This window comes from Apium graveolens, chromosome 8 (genome assembly GCF_009905375.1).
Source record: "Apium graveolens cultivar Ventura chromosome 8, ASM990537v1, whole genome shotgun sequence".
Lineage (NCBI taxonomy): Eukaryota > Viridiplantae > Streptophyta > Magnoliopsida > Apiales > Apiaceae > Apium > Apium graveolens.
The window spans coordinates 169,580,881-169,589,412 of NC_133654.1; the positions used below are offsets into that span (position 1 = coordinate 169,580,881).

General features: G+C 38.5%; 1 non-coding gene across 1 annotated transcript; it reads right to left on the reverse strand.

The window, feature by feature from the left end:
• Positions 1–5,595: 5,595 nt before the first annotated feature.
• LOC141681431 (small nucleolar RNA R71) lies at positions 5,596–5,702 on the reverse strand. The gene has a single exon (XR_012558865.1). It is a non-coding gene; the product is annotated as a small nucleolar RNA R71 (small nucleolar RNA).
• Positions 5,703–8,532: the final 2,830 nt, after the last annotated feature.

Here is an 8,532-nt window from a genome sequence, read left to right on the forward strand (position 1 = left end):
TTGTTGGACTATGGTCTGTAAGTGAACAAAATTCCTAATTTCTGTGATAACACAAGTGCAATTGCCATTACTGAAAATCCAGTACAGCATTCAAGAACAAAGCACATAGATATCAAGTACCACTTTATTAGGGAATATGTAATGAATGGTACTATGGAACTTCATTTTGTTCCAAGTGAGAAACAACTTGTAGATATCTTTACCAAGCCACATGATGAATCCACCTTCTCTAGGTTGGTAAGTGAGTTAGGTATGCTTAATTATTCTTAAATTATTTTTGATATTTTTGCAAGTAGATATGCAGCCAGGAAACTTAATTAATTCTTTTATTTTGGATGAAAATTTGGCTAAGTCAAATTCTACATCTCGACGGATGTTCATTATCCATCGAGTTTGATCATCCGTCAAAATATAGTAGCTTGGTAAAAATCAATTACTTTTCTGGATTTTTTTAAACCCGACGGATAATTGCTTTATTCTCATCTGTCGAATTGTCAGCATCTTAGCCGTTAAAAGTTTTGAACATTATCCATCGGATTTACTTACAGTCTATAAGTATATCATGACGGATAATTGACAGAAGTTTGACAGTTTATTTTACTTTTAAACGGCTATTTTGGGCAATTTTCATTGGGTCTTGAATTTTTACTTTTAATTTTTATCCCATTTTATCTCAGAAAATATAAAAGCCTCACTTCAAGTTCATTTTAGCTTTTATCTTTCTCTATTGCAATTAACTGCTCTCTTCTTCCTCAAAGTAAAACCCTCTTTCTTTCTGTAAATTTCCTTGCTTTAACAATGGCACCAGTAGTCAAGATCATGTCTCAGTCAGGATTCATTTATGAGAAGAACAATTTCGTGGGTCTTGTGAACAAGGAGATTCCAGCCTCTGAAGATTATCACAAAATAATGGATTTTGTAAAGGGATGCAAGCTTAGCTATGCCATGCTGGATTCACCCATAATATACTATGGATTTATAGAGGAGATGTAGACTACTACTGCGTATCAGGCTAATGACAAAACTATTACTCTCGCCATTAAAGGTAAGGAACATTGCATTAACAGTGATATTATCAAAGCATGCTTTAAAAGAGTGGAGCTATCTGTGTGATGTAGTTACCAAGGTGTTTTCTGGTAAAATTAGCAACTTTGATTCTATCAATACTACTATACTTAACATGCTCTACATGTTGCTTATTGATAATTGCTATAATTTTAGAGATGCCATCATGTTTGAATTATGATACAAGTTAGGGGAAATTAAAAATAGGTCTAGGCATGTTTATTATGCTAGATTCCTTATGATTATTGCTAACCATGTTTGTGAGGATCTTGTGATTGAGAACCCAACCAACAAACTGGATTGTTGGGTTCAAGAAAGAAGAATAATTGCAGATTTAAACAGAGCTGATCACCACAAGGAGGTGCCCCTTGTTTCTTTTCCTATCATGGAGGGCCCTCAGGTAAGTGAGGTAAGTGCATCTGTCCTCACTCCTTCTACCACTCAAGTTTCTTTTCCATTGGTTGTGGCTATGGCATCTGTTTCAATGACCCAACAGATGCCTACCCAAGCTACAAAATCTAAACCTTCAAAATCCAAGTCAAAGAAACCACACTCTGGTGTCTCTCAAAAGATGCTAATTTTAAAATCTACCACAAACAAAGAGGGGAGTGTGAAGGTGGGTAAGATTGGTGAGGAAAAGGGTGAACATCAAAAAAAACTTAAGAATAAGGATGGTGAGGTGAGTGTACCCAAACCTAGCCACACCACAGTTTCCCAACAAACTTTGGTGATTAATGAGGAAATTAACACATGTCTAGTTTCGTCCTCTCAAAAGGATGCTACTATTGAAACAAGCTCCCAACCAGGAGCATAAGCCAAAAGGGTTAGGGACACAGACTCACCCCAGACTTATACAAGAAAGAAGAAATCTAGAAAACTTGGGGATGCACAGGGATCACACACAGTGCAAACTGCAGCTAAAGACTCAGTCACTGCACCTTCTAAAACTCAGTTTGATGTGGCTTCAATAAATGTGGAGTCACAGCCAAAATCTCTAACAATAAACACTTCACACACACTAGACACACAAAAATATCCCACAAATTCTCTGGATATGGATATGATGCACACATCAACTCCTGATTCTCCTTCTTTAACTCTGTTGGGGAATCCAAAATTCAATGCAAGTGAACACCATCTTCTAGATGATTTGTTGGCTTACTTGCCAATTCTTTCAGGAACTATTGAGACTTCTGTGCCTAAATTATCATCAATCTGCACAGATTCCATAATAGTTTCTACTCCAAACACTATCATTTCTTCTATTCCGATGGATATTTTTCATCCATCGGCTAGTGATTGTATTCCCGGCGGATGTGCCTAACAGCAGTCATCCGTCGATTATCCTAACTACTACCCCGATGGATGTTCCTCATCCGTCGGTTCTCACTACACAAGCTAAATCTTCAACAATTTTTACAAGTGTAGATGAGCTAATAGTTGTACAATCACTTCTAGGATTGAGGGAAGGGAGTGAACGGAGTGAGAGGCTGAGTTGCTTTCAGGCAAAAGGAGAGAAAAAGAGAGAAACTATGCAGGCTATTTCTTCCAGCCTGGCAAAAGTAAGTAAGGGGAGTTCCACCTTAGTAGGTGAAAGTGAGGGTGTGAGGGTGGTGAGCCAAGGGGAGCCCTTGATGCAAAAAGAAAGAGAAAATGAGAGAAAAGCAGGTACAGAAGAATGGGAAGAGCCCATTGTAAGTGAGTTAATAGATGTCAATGAGGCTGAAAAGAAATAGCTAATTTAGAAAGAATATCAAGCTGTCTTAGACTCTATTTATTATGAAGCTGAGGCATTTACTCACCCTATTTCAGCATATCAAGTTCTAGCTGAACAGGATAATGTGGCTGCTGAAAGAATGCTTAATTTGGTGCATACTACTGCTTTTATGCAAAGGGACAAGGATGCCATCACAACCATGCCAGCCAAGGTGATGATGATGTTAACTATCCATCTGCTGGCTCTGAAGACATAATTGGTGATAAAGATGATGATGAAGAAGGGTTTATGGACATAGGGGAGAAGCAGACCCTAGCTCCAGTTCAAACACTCCATCTTGGGTGTTTTTCAAGGAATGTGATGAGAAACACTTCAAGTCTACTCTCTTCCATATCATTCAACAAACTCAGACAGCTCTTCAAGCCACAACTAATGCCAACACCAAGAAGCTTCTTCAAGCACATCTCAACTCTCTTTAACTGCAAAAAATTCAATCTCTTCAACACAATCAGGATGTCACTGCAATCAAAACTGAAATAGAACAAGTCAAGAAGGATGTTTCTGAGATACTAGATGCTAAGTTTCCCAACACAACCATGCTTGACATCAACAGACAATTTAGGAAAAATACTGATCTAGCCATTAAGGTAGAATCTCTGGATACAAGACTCAAGACACTGGAAGCATCTATAACTGTAATCCATTTACATCAAGCTCAATGTTGAGTGGCATTTATGACACTTTATAATGCTCTATTAAGCTTTAAATTGATGCATTTGTACTCAAGTTGTTGGTGTTTTAATATGTTTTCTAGTGTTTTTGCATTTCACATATTATTCTAAGAATCGAGTGAATTAGCATTATTTTCATGCTAATATGGTGTTAGGATGGTGTCCAAAGAATAAAGATCGGGAAGCCAACTCAATTGCAGCAAGAATTAAAGAAATAAGAAGTTTTTCCAGAAGTACGGCGCGCCCGCGATGGTCTAGGGTGCGGTCGCACCCATTTGTCAAGAGGACAGCGTGGCCGAGCCGGGTCGGGAGAATTGAATCCTGATTCTACTTAAATTCTAATTGGAGGACTTCTACTTGCAAGGGCTGCTATATATGTTTAAAGAAGGGACGTTTTCAAAGGAGAAACGTACCAGAGCACAAGAAGAGCCGTAAGAAGACCGTGTTAGCATGATTCAATGAAGGCGAAGAAGATCTTGTTTTTACTTTTGAATCTTTGTTCTAAGTTGTAACTTGGATGCTAGTTTTCTTATTCATGAACCTTACTCCTGTTTCATACTTGGTTTTATTATTTATTCAGTATAAATTCTACGTTTATTATACCATGCTTTCATCGGAACCCACATTGATGATGAGTCCGATTATGGGTTAATCATTATCGTGGGGTTCTAGCGGATTTACTTATGGATTTCTTTAGTTAATTTGTTTCGTTACCTTAGTGTGTGGTGATTGTATGATAACCTAGTATTGGTTGAGCTTATTCGTGTTATGAGCATCACGGACTTATAAGATAGCGTGTTAAAATTTAATGAAGTGACAGTGAATTTAAGGATTTAGAACTTGCCATGCTAGCATAGGTTCATATGTTATAGTTATGCATGATTTATAGGTAATTTTAACCATCTTACTTGACCTGTGTAATCAAGATAGATAACTTGTGTATTAAGCTTTTATGTTGTCAAATTCTATAGACATATAGGGTCTCAATATAATTGGTGTCTATTCAGCTTCTATCTCTTTTGTGGATGTCTGGTATTATGTTATTCGTGCAACGAAAGTTGGCGTTTAGCAGTTTCGTGTTATCTGATTAGTGTCATCGCCATTGCATGCTAAGGTTAAGAACAATAAGGCTATTGAATGAAGTATTTAATGAAGTTAGAATCACATGTTTGTCTCATATAATATACAATTCTCTTTACTCTCTTAGTTATAATTGTTATTTTAATCGTAGTTATAATCAAAACCCCAATTTGTTATCGTCTTAGCATTGGATAATAACCATATCATCGATGCATAAGTGCATAAATTACATAGTTAACCAAATCCAGTCTCTGTGGGAATGAACTAGAAATAATTCTATATTACTTGAGATCACGTATACTTGTGTGAATATTAGCACGTGTTTAGCCCTGACAAGTTTTTAGCGCCGCTGCTGGGGACTACAGTGTTAACTTTTAGTTTATGTGTTTGAAATCAGTGATCATTAAAGTTTATTTACTCGGACATTGTTACTTATCAGTTTCCTTGTCTTATTTCAGGTACTCTAGCGAGCGTGTATACATACGTGTTCGCGGTCTCGTAAGAGAACTCTAGATAAAGCCGAGGAAGAAGTTGTAGTGGTTCGAAAGTAAGTTTTTGAGGATGAAGAGAAGGTAGAAGAAGAAGAGAAAATCGAGGAACCATTTTTAGTAGTGATGGGAGATCAAGCAGAAATTCCTAAGGCTTTGATGGACTATTCTCAGCCTAAGATCAATGATATTCAATCAAGCATCATCAGGCCAGCCATTCCGGCTAACACTTTTGAGATCAAGTCAAGCACAATTCAGATGATACATAACTCAGTTCAGTTTGGGGGTTCTCCTACAGAAGACCCCAACATGCACATCAGAGATTTTATCGAGATCTGTGACACTTTCAAGTTCAATGGTGTGACTGAAGATGCTATAAAACTGCGACTTCCCATTCTCTCTAAAGGATAAAGCTAAGTGCTGGTTGCATTCTCTACCACCAGGGTCTATCACTTCTTGGGAAGATCTTGCTCAAATATTTCTCACTAAATTCTTCCCTATGGCGAAGACTGCTGCAATTAGGAATGCTCTTACTCAGTTTGCTTAGCAAACTGGAGAATCTCTGTGTGAGGCTTGCGATCCATATAAGGAGATGCTAAGAAAGTGCCCACACCATGGCATGCCTGATTGGATGATTATAAACTGTTTCTACAATGGATTGGGGGCTACTTCTAGACCCATGCTTGATGCAGCATCAGGAGGATTCCTGTGGGCTAAGAGCTACAATGAAGCTTATGAATTGATTGAACTGATGGCTGCTAATGAATACCAGAATCCTTCTCAGAGACTGACTCAGGGAAAAGTAGCAGGAATTCTGGAGTTGGATGCAGCAACTGCTATAGCTGCCTAATTTAAGGCTTTGATGATGAAGGTGGACACTTTGGCTAATTATGGAGTTCATTAAATCACTAGTGTCTGTGAGCTTTGTGTTGGTGCCCATGAAACTGATCAGTGTGCTATTTCTAGTGAATCAGCTCAGTTCGTGAGCAACTTTCAGCGATCGCAACAACCTTTTCCAGCCACCTATCATCCTAACAAATGTAATCATCCTAATTTCAGCTGAAGCAACGCGCAGAATGCGGTACAACAATCTTATCAGCCATACACAATAAGGCAGTATAACCCTCCTGGTTTTCAGCAACCGCAATATGCCCCGAAGCAACAACTTCAACTTCAGCAATTACCTCAAGCTAATGAAAAACCTGAATTGGAGGAGTTGAGGCTCATGTGCAAGAGCCAAGTTGTTTCTATCAAGACCTTGGAGAATCAGATTGGGAGAAATGTCATTTTATGGTGCGCCAATGCATCATTCTTGGTCACAAGGTTTCTAGTAAAGGTCTAGAGGTGGACAAAGCCAATGTGGGGGTGATCGAAAATCTCCCTCCACCAATATCTGTTAAGGGAATTCATAGTTTTCTTGGTCATGTGGGTTTCTATTAGCGATTCATCAAGGACTTCTCGAAGATTTCGAAGCCGTTGTGCAATTTGCTAGAGAAAGACGTTCCTTTCAAGTTTGATGACGAGTGCCTTACTGCTTTTGAGATATTAAAAAAGAGTCTGACTATGGCACCTGTCATAACTGCACCTGATTGGTCTGAACCATTTGAAATGATGTGCGATGTAAGCGACTATGCAGTTGGAGCAGTTGTTGGTCAACACAAGAACAACATATTTCATGTAGTCTACTATGCTAATACAACTCTTAATGGGGCTCAACTGAATTACACCACTACTGAGAAAGAACTTTTGGCTATCGTCTATGGTTTTTAGAAATTGCGATATAATCTACTTGGGACGAAGGTGACAGTCTTCATTGATCACGCTGAAATTCGATATCTCATCTCGAAGAAGGACTTGAAGCCTAGGTTGATTCAATGGGTTCTTTTACTTCAGGAGTTTGAGTTAGATATCAAGGATAGAAAAGGGACTGAAAATCAAGTCGCCGATCATCTCTCGTGTTTAGAGGATCCAATTGTTACTTCACAAGATAAGTCTTTAATTAATGAATCTTTCCGTGATGAGAAATTATTTGGAGTGCAAGCAGAAGAACCGTGGTCCGCCGATATAGTGAACTACTTTGTAAGTAACGTTATGTCTCCAGAGTTGACTCCCGCTCAAAGGAAGAAGTTTCTACATGAAGTGAAGTGGTATAAATGGGATGAGCCATTTCTTTTTTGCCAAGGAGCTGACCAAATCATCAGGAGATGTATTCCTTATAGCGAAATGGGGCGATCTTGCGAGATTGCCACTTAAACGGCTTATGGAGGACATTATGGTGGAGAAAAGACAACATCTTATATTCTTGAAGCAGTTTTATTTTGGCCAACTTTGTTTAAAGATGCTCATCAGTTCGTTTCGAAATGTGATCGATGTCAACGTGTGGGTAATATGTCCAAAAAGGATGGAATGCCTCTTAATATGCTTCTCGAGGTTGAAGTCTTCGATATTTGGGGAATCGACTTGATGGGGCCATTTGTTTCATCTTATAACAATCAGTATATCTTGTTGGTGGTTGATTATGTGTCAAAATGGGTTAAAGTTAAGGCATTTCCAACAAACGACGTGAAGGTAGTGCTTAATTTTCTTCACAAGCAGATATTTACAAGATTTAGAACTCCAAGAGTCATAATCAGTGATGAGGGGTCAGCATTTCTGTAACCGCAAGTTCACTGCTATGATACAAAAGTATAATATGAATCATCATATTTCTACGGCTTATCATCCTCAGACGAATGGTCAAGCTGAGGTATCTAACAGAGAGATCAAGCGCATTTTAGAGAAAGTTGTGTATCCACGAGGAAAGATTGATCTTTGAAGCTTGATGAAGTTGTTTGGGCGTATCGAATAGTGTACAAAACTCCGCTAGGGATGTCACCATATCAGTTGGTTTTTGGTAAGGGGTGTCATTTATCGGTTGAGTTTGAGCATAAAGCTTATTGGAATTTGAAGAAATTGAACCTAAATTTCGATGCAACTGGTAAGAAGAGGATGCTTCAATAAAATGAGCTCGACGAATTTTGACTTCAAGCTTATGAGAACAACAAAATGTAAAAGGAGAAAGTCAAGAGGTGGCACGATCGGGGTCTAGTGCCTAGATCATTTGTGCCAGGGCAACAAGTTCTTTTGTTCAACTCACGTCTCCGTCTTTTTCCTGGAAAGTTGAAGTCAAGATGGTTAGGGCCGTTTGTTGTCAAAATTATGTTTCCACATGGAGCAGTGGAGATTTTTGAGAATGATCCGGGCCAAGCATTCAAGGTAAATAGTCAGAGGTTAAAGTATTACTATGGTGACACGGCAAACCGCGAAGTGGTTAGTGCCATTTTATTGTCCGTTTGATCTCGAGAGTCTACATCAAGCTAACGACGTAAAGTAAGCGCTTCTTGGGAGGCAACCCAAGTTTGATGTACATTAATAGGTAGAGGAAGTAAGAAGAAGAGAGAAAAATATAAAA